Source organism: Lemur catta, chromosome 19 (genome assembly GCF_020740605.2).
Source record: "Lemur catta isolate mLemCat1 chromosome 19, mLemCat1.pri, whole genome shotgun sequence".
In the NCBI taxonomy this organism is placed as follows: domain Eukaryota; kingdom Metazoa; phylum Chordata; class Mammalia; order Primates; family Lemuridae; genus Lemur; species Lemur catta.
The window spans coordinates 320325-332919 of record NC_059146.1 but is presented as its reverse complement, the minus strand read 5'-3'; the positions used below and the strand labels follow the sequence as shown (position 1 = coordinate 332919).

Genomic DNA, 12595 nt, shown 5'->3' with positions numbered 1-12595 from the left:
CACAAACGTTTGGTCTTCGGACAAATTATTTTTACGTTTTTCTACTGCAGTTTTCTCATCTGAAAAATGGGAGTGATAATACCCCTCTCTAGGGGGTTGTTGTCTTGGTGTCAATTAAGTTCAGCTAAATCTTAATATTACTGTGTCTATTATGATATTTGTGTTTCAAAGTAAAGTAGCTCTTTTGAGGTAGATTGGGTCACTCTCTCTGTTCTTAACTGACTTTCTATTAGTGCATTTGTTCGTTTCTCTTTCTTCCGTCCTGTTGCCCATTAGTGAGGAGGGGATTGATTTAAGGCCAATACGTTTCTGTTGTGCAGGTGGAGTGTTAAGGCTCCGTGCATTCTAGCCCTGCCCTAGAACTCCCTCCTGGAGGAGGCGGCGGCAGCAGGGTGGGCAGGGGAGGATCCTTCCTGTGTCTTTAACCCGCAGCCCTGACCTGGTTCAGCTTGGCTGGCAAAGACCTGGGGTGGGTGTGAAGCTCCCCCCAGTCCAGTTCCACTGTCCTTGATCACAACCGTCTCCAGGTTCCTGTGCCCGGGTCACAGGGCAGACACACCTGGGGGCATCTCGCTTTGCTCGGACCCCCTCTCCTCCTCAGTTTCCTCCCTTGTGCTGTGACCACGCCACGGGGGCCCTGAGGAACAGAACAGACGTATAAAGGGCCTGGCATGTTGTAGATGCTCCACCAACGTTGGTTCCTTTTCTAGTTTAAAAGGTTTTCTGGTTTGTGCCACAGAAACTCCTGCTGATTTCAGGTAGCTGAGACGGGTTGCGGAGGCATTTTTTGGGCGGTAATTACCCATTAAACACCCTGAACTGTCCTTGCCCTCCCAGGAAAGGCTTGTCTTGCGGAGTTGGGGACTTGCTTTCAGCCAGTGTCTCTCCTCTCTGGTGGGCAACTGGGGTGACGCTGCTTTGTCACAATACACATTCCGGGCTCTGAACCAGCCCTGCTGCACAGACTTGTACCTTCTGGAAAAGCCTCCCCAGATGTTCCTGCTGCTACTCTAGCTTAGAGCCACGGCCTTCAGCAAACCAGGTGACTTCTTAGTGTGTCCAAAATACGATGCAATGGATAGAACTTCAGTTGGGCTTTCCCTGTTAGGGGTCCAGGAGTCCCTTTCTGAGACGAGAGGATACTCCTGTCACCTCCGCCTCATTAATGAGAAGGGGGTGGAATGTTTCCACAGTACTGATAACAGCCGGCTTGGGCACTTTTACAAACCTTAACTCATTCAGTTCTCACAGCAGCCCTAGGAGTTAAGTGGTGTCATGAAGCCCCCACTGCGTGACATGTTTGAGGTCACAGAGCTCAAGCACGATAGAGCCAGGCTTTGAACCCGGGCAGCCTGGGTGTGGTCAATGCCCTTGTCCCCGTTGATAATTACCCACCTTAATGACAGGTAGGATTGCCTTGAAAACGGGCTTTGGAGTCCGCAGCTGGTAGGTAAGGGCCGTGGGGGTCTGGTGAGAATCGGCAGCTTCTTTCTCTGCCGAGCCTGTGTAGTTTCCCGGCGTGTCCTGGCCGTGTCCGGATTTGGGGAGGACACACGCATCAGAGCAGGCATCACCCTGGTGGACGGGCGGGTGGGACAGCGACGCAGATTTACAATCCCACCTCTCATGTTTGTTCCTTCTGCTCTTCCTGTCTGGTGGTGAAGGATTTGGGATTAGCCTACCCCAGGGCAGAAAATCTGGGGTGATATCTGTGACTTGTTTCATCGTAGCTCAGCGATGGATGAAGAGCACTTTGCTCCCAGGGGCCTGTCGGCTCTAACAGGCCTCGTGCTTCGGTGGTCTTTGGAGGGGGGTTTCCCTGGGGGAGCTCTTGGCAGCCTGAATGGCGAATAAAGTTGTTGGGGTAAGGTTTGCTTCAGACCGACCTGCCCATGGCAGGAAGGTGGGGTGCCCGCGGGGAGGAGCAGTGGGTGCACAGAACAGTAACGATGACCCTTCCCTTGTGCCGGGAACTTCCTCACACTCTGCCCCTAATTCCTACACCTTCCGGAAGGCGGAGGTTATGGTCCCTGTTTTATAGAGGAGGAAACTGACTCAGAAAGTTAAATGAAGACCTCCAAGGTCACGCAGATGCAAGTGATGCCATCAGGATTTGAGCCGCTTCTCAGGCCCCTCAGCCCGTGAACTTGCCACACACTTGGTTCCATCTTCTGTGAAAGAAAGTGGGCGTGGACCCAGCTTCACAGGAGACATTGAGTTGCAGATAGAGGGTTTTTTTCCTAATGTAAGTGACCATTTTCTTTTGAATAAAATAAAACACTGTGAATGTTGTCCTGAAACGAAAGCAGTATTAATTAGGAGGAATGAATGAATTACTGAATGAGTGAATGAGGCTGGGCTGGTGATCCACAGGCAGAGCAGGTGCAGGCTCCTCCTCCCCCAGGGTCCCAGGGGCTCTGAGCTTCTTGTGAAGTTGGGGATTTTTTTTCTTTTATGTTAAAAATAATACATTACAGTATCTGGACCATGAAGTAGCAATTGTATTTTTAGCTGCATTTATTTTCTGACTTCTTTTTGCTTGATTTTTTTTTTTTGTACCTCTTATTCCTCCCCTTTTCTTTTTTCCTACCTGATTTTCTAGGAGAAGTTTTTGCCTATAAATATGACTTAGTGGATGATGTAATTTTAAGAGCTCAGATTTTTTTGGAAAAGTCTGAGAACAGTTAATAAAGCTATGTCCATTAATTTATGAACTACTAAAATATAAGGTTAGCTTTCCTATTTGTTGTTTTTATAATACTGATGGTTCCATCTCCCATTTAGCCATTACAGCTGCCCTGAGGAAACAAACACAGGGGGAAATAAGATGTGATCGTATTAATTATGATTTCACTTCTGTGGTTAAATAGATTTCCCAGCTAGAGCTGGAGTCGCTTCTTAATTAAACAAATATTTCTTGAGGGTCTGAAATCTGCCAAACCCTGTGCTAGCCTGTGACTTGATTTCACCTCTGTCGGGTGATAGCTCCGTTTCTGCTTTGAGTTGGTTTTAAAAATTCTTAGCACCTCCCAGCATAATTTATCAGGCCAGAGTTTAGGAATGTTATTCCATGAAAGCTACTTTCCACATGCTTGGAGGGCAGCACTGTGTCTGACTGTAGCCTGTCTGGGTAGCCTGTCTTCTGGATTCTTCCTTATTTTTTTTTTCCTCATTCCTTTCTCAACTAGGTAGGAATACTACAAACGTTCGTTTCATTTTTAGAAACATCGACTAGATCAGTGTTTGCCATCAATTGGTCTTTAGACTGGCAGCATCATAATCAGCTGTGCTTGTTAAAGATTCGTATTCTTGTCTCCCACCCCGGAATCTGAATTTGAGAGTAGCTGGGTTAGAGCTCCCTGTGGTCACGGTGTCGTTTTTAAACTGTCAGTAGAATGTTCTCTTTCTGTCTTTGAATCAATGATAATCTCATTTTTCCCCTGAGTTAATGTCCTCTGATTTGTAAAGACAAAAACAGCAAAAAAAACACTTCCAAGTGAGAACCCTGAAATTGGGTTCCAGAATTTCAGAAACTTTCATTAGATTTTTATTGAAATGAGAATTTGTGTTTCCTATATTGTGGATATCCTCAAACTATTACAAGCAAAATGTCAACTTACTCGACTTAAAAAAAAAAAAAAGGTGAATGATGACCAAACTCGTTAATTTTAAATTCTTGTTCATACCACTTAAGATTTAAAACGAGTGGAGTGAGTCACAGTTGGGTTGGGGGCAGGACTGGGGAGAACTAGGTCTCTGCCAGGCAGCTGGTGACTCCAGGCCCCGAGTGCCCGCCTGTCCTGTCAGGGGCCGATGGACATGCTGCGGCCTCACTCTTGCTCTGAGTGGGACCCGGTGGGAAGAGAAGCACAAGATGCTCATACAGGGGCGAGTGTGTCGGAGAGAAAGTTTTATCTGGGCAGCAGGACTTGTAAAATGAAGTCTATGGAAGTTGAAGGAACTACAGTTAGTAACGAATAACAATACGTAAGTTAAAAATAAATGATTGGTAGTTCTGTTGCATGTATTCAGAAAAACAATGCAGTACTCCCCCAAATTACCAGTTTTTGAAACCTGACCAGGAAACGAACTTCCTTAAGGCAAGGACTATGCCCTTGTTTGACACGTTTTTATTTGTTGTCTGATTGCCGGGTACGTTTGTGTTCTTTTGTAGACTTGAGTAGAGGTGGGTGAGGGTGATGGTTTTACCGTATTAGAAACCGTGTCTGTCGGAGGGAAGAAACAAAGCTTTCTGCCGCCAAAGATGAGTCAGTAATGACATAATTCAAACAGCTGGAGAACTGGGAGGAAATTGGGGTTTAGCAAATGATTTCTTGCTTGTGCTATTGTGTTCTAGTTTTCTTTATTCATTTATGGAGAAAATGATGAATGTATCAAAGGTGGGGAAGTATGTAAAGACCATTGTTTCTTAAATATGAGTAATTTATGGGCCTTTTTATTTTAGGGAAAAATTTCTCGCAAATCTGCAGTAAAAAATATTTTTAGTATGAAGTAGCTTCAGTAGGCCTGAACGTAAAACTAGGCATGGACTCTTTATGCTTGTAGCTCTTATTTAACTATAAAGCAATGACAAATTTATAGAGCAAATTCAAACAAAACTACAAAACCAATAAAATTCAAATTAATATTAATTTATCATGACAGATAATTTTGTTTGACTAAAATTAAACCTCTCCTTGCAAATGTGATTGTTTCTGACAGCCAAAGTGCCCGTTCTTTTGAGGGCCTTTCGAAACTCAGTTCTCCTTCCCTGTGTTCTAAGCTTCCTTCATATAAAGCACCCTCTTTTAGCAGGAATGCAGGGTTTAGGTTTTAATTCTGCCTCATTTATTTTTATTCGACTTTAATGATGAAAGTTGTACTAGTAGGTGCCAAGATCAAAAACATCGGATGCAGACCCACTTTTGATCAAGCAGGACAGTAGGACTCTGTGCCTCATGTCACGGGGTAGCAGAGGAAAGAGGGGGTCATTGGTACCCGCAATTTGGGGTCACAGATTTGAGTGAGAGTGAATTGTGCCGTTTAGCAAAACGTGGAACAAAGGAGGAAAAGTGGGTTTTAGGGGAGGCTGATTAGTTCAAGACTGATGCTGTTCAGGTTCCCAGCATCATGGCAGACTGGATGCTGTAACACCACGGTCCCCAGTCCCCGGGCCACGGACTGGTACAGGTCAGCAGCCTGTTAGGAACTGGCTGCACAGCAGGGGGTGAGTGTGGCCAGCGAGCGCAGCTTCATCTGTGTCTACAGCCGCTGCCCTCGCTGGCATCCCCTCCTGAGCTCCGCCCTCTGTCAGATCAGCGGCGGCGTTGGATTCTCATAGGAGCACAAGCTGTGCTGTAAACTGCACGTGAGAGGGATCTAGGCTGCGGCTCCTTATGAGAATCTAATGCCTGGTGATCTGAGGTGGAGCCGAGGCAGTGATGCTAGTGCTTGGGGAGCAGCTGCACACACAGATTATCATTAGCAGAGAGATTAAGAATGTAATAATGATAGAAATAAAGGACACAATAAATGTGCTTGAATCATCCTGAAACCAGTCCCCTGCCCCCATCCATGGAAAAACTGTCTCCCATGAAACCATTCCCTGGTGCCAAGAAGGTTGGGGACGGCTGCCCAACACTCTTCCCCACTGAAGCACTATATTCTGGATAAAACATACTTTAATACACTTCTGGGATCACAGGAACTAAGATATCTCTAGAGCTTCCCGCTTCAGTTAGATCAACCAACCGTCAGAGGGCAAAACCGAAGCTGGAGCTTTATGCAGAAGCAAATACAAAGGACAGGTTGCCTCAAGAGCAGATGCCACAGGTTGAACATCCCTAACCTGAAAACCTGAAATTCAGAATGCTCCAGAATTCAAAACTTTCTGAACACTGACATGATGCTCAAATGAAATGCTCATTGGAGATTTGGGATTTTGAGATTAGGAATGCCCAACTTGTGTGCATTCAGCAAATATTGCAACATTTTTGAGAAATTTGAAATTCAAAACTCTCCTGGTCCCAAGCATTTCGGATAAGGGACATTCAACCTGTAATATCGCCACTGTGGTTGGAGACTAAGCCTCGGGCCGATGTCCAGGTAGAAGAGCCTGAGTTCCACCAGGACCCATAAGGTTGCCCCAGGTAGGTAGTGCCCTGGGCTTCTGGTGGAAGGAAGGGCAAACAAATCCTTTCTGGAGGAAAAACTACCCACTTTAGACCTTAGAATTCTCCTGGCTAAGATCAACCAAACAGGACTTCAGAATCAAAGGTCTCCAGTCCTACTAGAAAACAAACCACCAGAACTGAGAGTCAGCAGAAACTCTAGTACAAAACCCATAGATTGAGAACCCTGAGGAATGTAAATATTAGAATTATCTGATACAGAATATAAAATAACTGCACTTGAAATGTTTTATGAAATGAAGTAATCACAAATAAGTGCAAGTAGCATGAGACTATAATAATTGACCAGGTAGATTTGGAAAATAAAACATAAGGCAAATATTAGAACTCTTGAAATAAAAGCTAAATAAATTAGATTAGAAATAGTGGAAGAGTGAATTAATGAACTAGAAAAAAGGTTTGAAGAGATCAACCAGAAAGAGTAGCATAAAGGAGAAGAAAAACATGAAAGTGTAGTTGAAGGATGTAAAGTCTGCAGTGAGATCAGTTCAGAGTCTCAGAAAGATAATAAAAAGCAAATGGAAGGAGGAGTATATGAAGATCTAATATGTGGGTAATTTCCAGAGAGAGTTTATGAATGACGTAAGTGACCAGTGTTCCTTAAATCCAAGTAATTTATGGGCAGATAAAGGAAGCACAACATATTAATACCAGTCAGGATAAATACAAAGAAACTTGCACCTAGACATAAAGAAACCTTTATTGCACTAAAATTGAAAAAGATGATCTTAAGAACATTCAGAATGAAAAGACAGATTGTTTAGAAGGAACGATAGACTGAGAGCTGACTTCTCAACAGCAGCAGTGGAAGCTAGAAATAAGTGAAATTATTTTCAAAACGGTGCAAGACAATACTGTCCAGCATATGCCAGCAAAACTGTCATTCATGAAAAAAGCAAATGTGCTTTCAGAGAAAACTAAACCTGATTTTGCCACAGCAGACCTTTACTAAGAAACTCCTTAAAGGATGTACTCCAGGAAGAAGAAAGTGGTTCCAGGAGGAAGGGCTGAGTTGCAAAAAGGGATGATGAACAAAGAAATTGGTAAACATGTAGCATACATCTCATTAATTAAAATTAAATAAAGTTAGAAATTCAGTTCTCGAGTCACACTAATCGCATTCCAAGGCACTGGTGACCAATATACCTACTGTAGTGAACACACAAGTGTGGAAGATTCCCATCAATGAAGACAGTTCTGTCGGACGGCACTGTTGTGGAGGGGAAATGCACGAAGACGATTTCTGCAGTGCGTTGACTGTAAAATACCACTGTTTGTTTGAGCCACCATTATACGTAAAAAATCTTAAGTCCAAATCTTTAAGATACCATTAAAAAAAAAGACATCGCAATATTACCTATGTGAAAATGTGAAAAAATGTTAGAATGGATGCAGTGTGGGGTGAGAGTGTGAGGGGCCGAGGGGCCCGGGAGTCCAGGAGTGTTTGTGGTGCAGGAGGTTGAGCTCGGAGTAGTCGACACAGGTTTTTCCTGGAGACACAGGATGGTGCGTGGCACACAGCACATCTCAGTAATGATTGATGAGTGAGTGGGTGGTGCCCTCGACAGGTGGGTGACAGCCACGAGTACTCGTGGGACCTGAGCCTGGCTGTGTGGTTGATGTCATGCAGGAGGTTTGCATGACGTCTGAGGAGGAGGATATTGAACTTCTTGATGTCCTAATGGTCAGGCAGGAAGGAGTTTTCAGAGAGGCAGGGAGGACCAGAAAGAACTCAGCGAACCTGAGACTTAGAGGGTGAGGAGGTGAGATGTCGCAGAGGCTCTGTCGAGATCAGGAACGCGTATTGCTGAGATAAGCGTCAGGTTGCTGTCTGTGATGGGAGAAGCAATGAAAACCTCGGAGCCCTCAGGAGTTAATTGTGCCAGGGCATTTGGGAAGGCTTCATGGAGGAGGGGGTATTTGGGCTGGGTCTTGAGGGATGAATACTGGGCGCATCGGGGTAGCAGGGCAGTCTAGACAGGAGTAACCCTGACAAAAGCATGAAGTTGTGAAAAGGTGTCGGCCCTCGCGGTCATTCCTAGTGATCTGGACCTCAGGTGTCCGGCTGCTTCTCAGCACAGGTCTGGTTGTAGATGGGGCATTTATCCCCTGAGGTCAGAAGCTCACCTTTTACTGATCTTGGGTTGGGAGGTAATTAAAATAACTGCAGACCTGACCAGAGACTTCCCCAGTGTTCTCAGTAGACGACACTTCATACATGATTTTCACATCTGTAATTACACAATTTATTACTGAATTTAGGGGTTTAAGTTTGGAAAACTTTAGTGCCTTTAGTATTAAGATGAGTAGTCATGTAAAATCATCAGAATAAGGTAGAAAAGAGAGTGTTAGCTTGCTGAAGTTCACCAGATCAGAGTACTAAGAAAATATGATGCAGATAAGACCTGGATTAAAACCCCCAAGCCCTTGATTTAGAAGCTGCATAAGAACAATTAAGTTATTTGACCTTTCCTAGCCTCGAGTTTCCCCGTTTAAAAACAGGCATCGTAATGGCTGCTACCTCAAGGTGGATGTGAGGATTAATGAAAAGCACTTAGCAAAAACAGTTGTCCACTATTATAATAAAAATATTCCAATGCTTATTTCTAGTAAGTAAATACAGTAAATCAGTGGTTCCCAGCCATGGCTGTGTATCATCTGGGGACAGTTTAAAAAAATACAGATTCCCAGACACTGCCCAAGACCTGCTATGTCAGAGTATTTGCACTTTGTGTTTCTTGTCAGAACCTAGGTTTGGGAACCGTTGCTTTGCAGTTGAGTAACGTCTCGGTCACCTTTACCTGGATATTTACTTTCTTCCTTGCTATGCAGTGTTTTTAATGTTGGCTCTTAGTGCCTGTTGGGTATGTGGGTCTTCAGGTTATTAACCCTAGAGATTAGTGTGCAGGTATCCACTCCTGTACCTTCTCTTTTCCCGCCTTTCCTCATCCTTCCCCTCCAACCCGTATTGAATTTTTGTTCAGCAGGGTTGGCTATATCCTGGACAGGCCAGTTCTCAGGACTTTTTTTTTTTTTTTTTTTTTTAATTAAATAAAACAGGGTTTTTTATTTTTTGTTTTTTGGTTTTTTTTTTTTTTTTTTTAAAGAAACCTAGCTAAGGCAGACTTCTGACATGTTAAAATTGAACTTGAGTTAGTTTCTAAAATAATTCAACCTTTTTTAACCTTTAAAAAAATGACGGCAGGAAATGCTTCTAAAATAACCAATATTCCCCTTGTTAAGACTGGGGTTGTTGTTGGAGGGATTCCAGCCTGTGCTCCTTGTCCTTGAGGGGAAAGAGAGGGGGAGTGTTCTACTTGGTGCCAACACATACAAATTGGAATCCCTCAAACCTAGGAGTGCCGTTCATAGGGTGGTGGGTATTCAGTATGTTGTAAAATATGGTCTGGAGATTAAAATAGGAAACAAAATGTTTATTGTACACAAAATGTTTACTGTATAATTAGAATATTCCTTTCAACGTTTGTGTGTGGATACTTTGGTTTAAAAAATAGTACATTGTAGCAGGCGCCACACTGCTTGTATCTATTTTGTATGTGTCTGTTACATTCCCTGTGGAGGAAGAATGACTGAAATGTCAGCCCCATTAACGTGGAAACTTTGTTTCATGCCAAATCTCCAACACCCTAGAATGGTACCTGGCACATAGTCATTGCTCAATAAAAATGTACTGAACGAGTGAGGTAAAAATTACCCACCCGTTTGAGTTATTCATAATAATTCTTTTTTGGTTACCTGTGATGGGTGCCCATGATAGATTCTTTTTGGGCTTTGGACAAAAAGAAAACCCCCCAAAACAAAAAAACAACTAGCCTTCATTCTTTGAAACAATTTATATGGTCCTCTCCCAAACATTTTAAGAAGTAATTTTCTCAATACTATGAATCTAAGTTTGTAAAATCAAATTTTCACCACCATGGAGACATGTTCTCCAACATATTCTTTCTTGCCTTGTCTGCCTGGTCATTTTGAGACAGAAATTTCTGCAGTGTTGAATTGGCTTGGCTGATGTTTCTGGAATCAGACTCAGGAAGGAGAAACCTTCCCTGTGACGTTAGAATAGAAAAAAACTGCAGGGGAGACACTTAGGATTCCCAGATGGCGGATCTAGGTGCACGTTTGGCCAAAGCCATTCACTGAAGCCAAAGACCAAGCAGCACACAGCCAAGCTTCCAATTAAGAAAGGTTTTCAAACTCTGTGACTCTAATCTAATTCTAATTTCTGTTGAGTCTTCTGTTGAGAAAGGTAATTTGGTGATGTCACAAGATTTTACTTTTTGTGGTGTGTAGAGTTCATTTTACCAGACTTGTACGTTTAAACTTACTGTCATTATTTTACACATGGCTTTAAAGAGTTGCTTGGACAAGGCTCGATACAAGGCTCAACCCTAACCCTAACCCTAACCTAATTGATTTCACAATATCAAAAAGAATCTAATTTGTTTTCCCACTGTGACATTAACTTTACTATTAGAACTGAAACACAGAAGGGAATAAACAAACTGCTGGCATAGACCCAGAAACTAGTCATGGGAATATATGGTGGGGTTTTAGGGGGAGTTTTGGGTGGAATAAAAGCATTTTCTTTCTCCAGCCCTGACCTCTCAGTCCAGGTGGGATGGGGCCATTGTGTTTGCTCTTTCAGAGCTGGATTACAGCACCCCTGGATGGGGCTGTCACAGCTCCTGCCTTTGTCGTCCTGCCCACAGTAGGGAAGGCGGCCAGAAGGGAGCTCAGCGAAGGCCTTTCGGGGTGTCTCTGAGCTTGTCGTCGCTGTCTGTCCTCTGCTCTGTCCCTGCGTTCCAGGCGGTTCCCACTGTGAGACTCTGGTGTGCACTGGGCGTGGTGTGGGCACTGTAGGGTGGATGCTGGGGAGGAGTGGAGGTGGGCAGTGTTTCTGAGAGACAATTCTGAAGGAAAGAGGAAAAGCCTGCTCGTTCCGTAAGGTTGTATGAAACACCAGACAAGGAACGTTAGGATTATTTCATTTTAGTTCTTATTACCTGTTTTCTTAATTTTTGGAACCACTGATGTCTGTCTCTTAAGACGTGGGTCATTTTGGAAGAAAGAGGCCTAGACCTGATGCTGTCAATCAGCGGTCCCCAACCTGTTTGGCACCAGGGACCCATTTCCTGGAGACAAGTTTTCCACGGAGGGGGTTAGGGGAGGTAGAGGCGGAGCTGGGAGAGGGAGGCGGAGCTCTGTGTACCTGCTGTGGGGCGGGTTCCTGAGTTTCATGAAGACAGTTTCTCCCCAGGTGGGCTGGGTAGGGGAGGCGCAGCTCTGCGGCCGGGGGTGGGGCTGCAGCTGCAGAGCGCTCACTGCTAAGGGGGGTGCAGGTGTCATTTTATCTTGCTGAAAACCTTTGTCCTGCCCAGAGCAGCGGCACCGTACTGTTACCAGCAGGCCAGTGCTGGGACCAGAAAGCTCTCTGTGTGACAGGCGGTTTGTGTGCGGGACACCTGCTGCCGGGGCACAGCACGACCGTTGTTTCTTTGAACACGTTCTGGGCAGAGCCAGGTCTTTTTTGGCCTCGGGTCAAGGCTTCACTTTTTTTTCTGCATGTATTTCATTTCTGGTGCAATAAATTTCTGTCTCGTTCTTCTAGTTTTGCTGATGAGAATTTAACCCGTGCCTGTGATTCATGCGAACTTACTTCCACCTGTGCTGATAAGAACTTAGCCAGTGCCTGTGATTCATGTGAACTCATTTCCACCTGTGCTGATAAGAACTTAGCCCCTGCCTGGGAGTGCATGTGATGCGTGCAGACCTGTTCCACCTGTGCTGAGAGGCGGAGGGGAGGGCAGCTGGTTAGAGCCAGGCAGGTGATCCACGCGCTCACCGGGCTCCCTGGCTGTGGGGCTGAGCAGAGATGCTCTACCTCTCTGGGCGTGGGCTTCTTGGAATGATGGCTGCCGAGGCCCCTGGCGTTAGGGTCCAGCACTGTGTCTGGTGTTTCCTGGGGTGCTGAGAGCGTCAGGAATGGGGTGTGGTGGGGCTCACGGGTGTCCCAGCTCCTGTGAAGCCACCAAGCAACACCAGGAGGTGATTTTTCAACTACATGGCAGTCTCGTGGCCAGTGACGGAAAGTTCCAGTGCCATAGGTACGGGAGGGAAGAAACTGTGTTCTGTTCTCTGTGCTAGGTTTGCAGAATAAAGAATTTATTTCTAAGAAAGTGCTGTTGATCATCCCTAAAATTGTCACTGGGCACTCTGGGTTTGAACTTCTAAATTAAGAACGGCTGAGTTCAGATAAACAAACGCTTCTTACCGGCTCTCATCATTCACATAAGCAGCAATGCACAGATGAGGCTGCCGTAGCATAGACGTCCCATTTCTGATTTGTATTTTTATATTCTTAAAAAGAAACAAATTTTATTTTA

General features: G+C 44.6%; 1 protein-coding gene across 6 annotated transcripts in view; it reads left to right on the top strand.

Annotated features, from left to right (window-relative positions):
• APBB2 (amyloid beta precursor protein binding family B member 2) overlaps positions 1 to 12595 on the top strand; it is a 187571-nt gene that overhangs the window by 50641 nt on the left and 124335 nt on the right. The window contains exon 1 of one of the 6 annotated variants that reach the window (XM_045531703.1): positions 12004 to 12316. The exons of the other annotated variants lie outside the window; for them this stretch is intronic. The gene's annotated coding sequence lies outside the window, so the exon portion shown is untranslated. Of the gene's footprint in view, positions 1 to 12003; positions 12317 to 12595 lie in introns of those variants that run through there. 6 annotated transcript variants of the gene reach the window in all.